This window comes from Glycine soja, chromosome 19 (assembly GCF_004193775.1).
Source record: "Glycine soja cultivar W05 chromosome 19, ASM419377v2, whole genome shotgun sequence".
Taxonomy (NCBI): domain Eukaryota; kingdom Viridiplantae; phylum Streptophyta; class Magnoliopsida; order Fabales; family Fabaceae; genus Glycine; species Glycine soja.
This window is the reverse complement of record NC_041020.1, coordinates 4250412-4251252: the sequence shown is the minus strand read 5'-3', so window position 1 is coordinate 4251252 and position 841 is coordinate 4250412. Positions and strand designations below refer to the sequence as shown.

General features: G+C 34.0%; 1 long non-coding RNA gene across 1 annotated transcript; it reads right to left on the bottom strand.

Annotated features, from left to right (window-relative positions):
- Window positions 1-219: 219 nt before the first annotated feature.
- LOC114398306 lies at window positions 220-813 on the bottom strand. The gene is made up of 3 exons (XR_003663573.1): window positions 758-813; window positions 566-617; window positions 220-471 (listed from the first exon to the last, which is right to left on the bottom strand). It is a non-coding gene; the product is annotated as an uncharacterized LOC114398306 (long non-coding RNA).
- Between the last annotated feature and the right edge of the window lie 28 nt (window positions 814-841).

The window sequence follows — 841 nt, the reverse complement described above, 5'->3', positions numbered from 1 at the left end:
GTCATGATCATGAATTTAATGATCTATTAGCACCAATATGAGAAAAAGAAGATTGACCTTAATTTGAATAGCAGAGGAAAAGGAAGGCAAATCGGGTAGAGCATTCTTAATTCACCAATAAAGTTTGTGATCAGGAAAAAATATATTAAGCCTATTTTTATCTTTTCCTATCTCAGAAAAATACTGAGTGAGTTTGGCGTTTAAATATGAGCTTGACTTTCTTGTTATATATCCTCTGAATTCTTAAACTTTCTTGTCAAAGACAAAGTATTTGCATTATCTTAAACTTTCTTGTTATATATCCTCTGAATTCTTAATATTCAACCACTCAGAACACAAAGAAAAAGAATAAAGTGTCTAAAAGTTTACCTCTCCAACATCCCCATTAGGAAGGGTTAAACATGAAGATGAAGAGTTATAGTTCTCAATTTCAAGCTCATCATCAGCATTCTAATCAAAATCATCTCCTCCCTGCCAATCAAAATAAAAAGGTTTTTTTGATCCACATATTCTCCTAAAGAAAACTAACAATGAGGACACGTAAAGAACCAAAATATGCTCATACCATCTTCAACCTCTCTCAGCTTCTTCTTCGCAGAATACAAGATATATTTAGGCTGCCCAAGCACATAAGTAAGAGAATTAGCATCACACAAAAACTGAGTTATCAAACACAAACCTAAAATCATGCCAAACCCTAAACAAACGGGTTCATCACCGATTACAAATTCAAACAACACAGAAGAAATTCACAAACCACAATTGGAATCCTAACGGTCCGAGAATGCAGGAGCGTGAATTCCTACCTCTGCACAAAACACACAAAAAATGCACATCAACT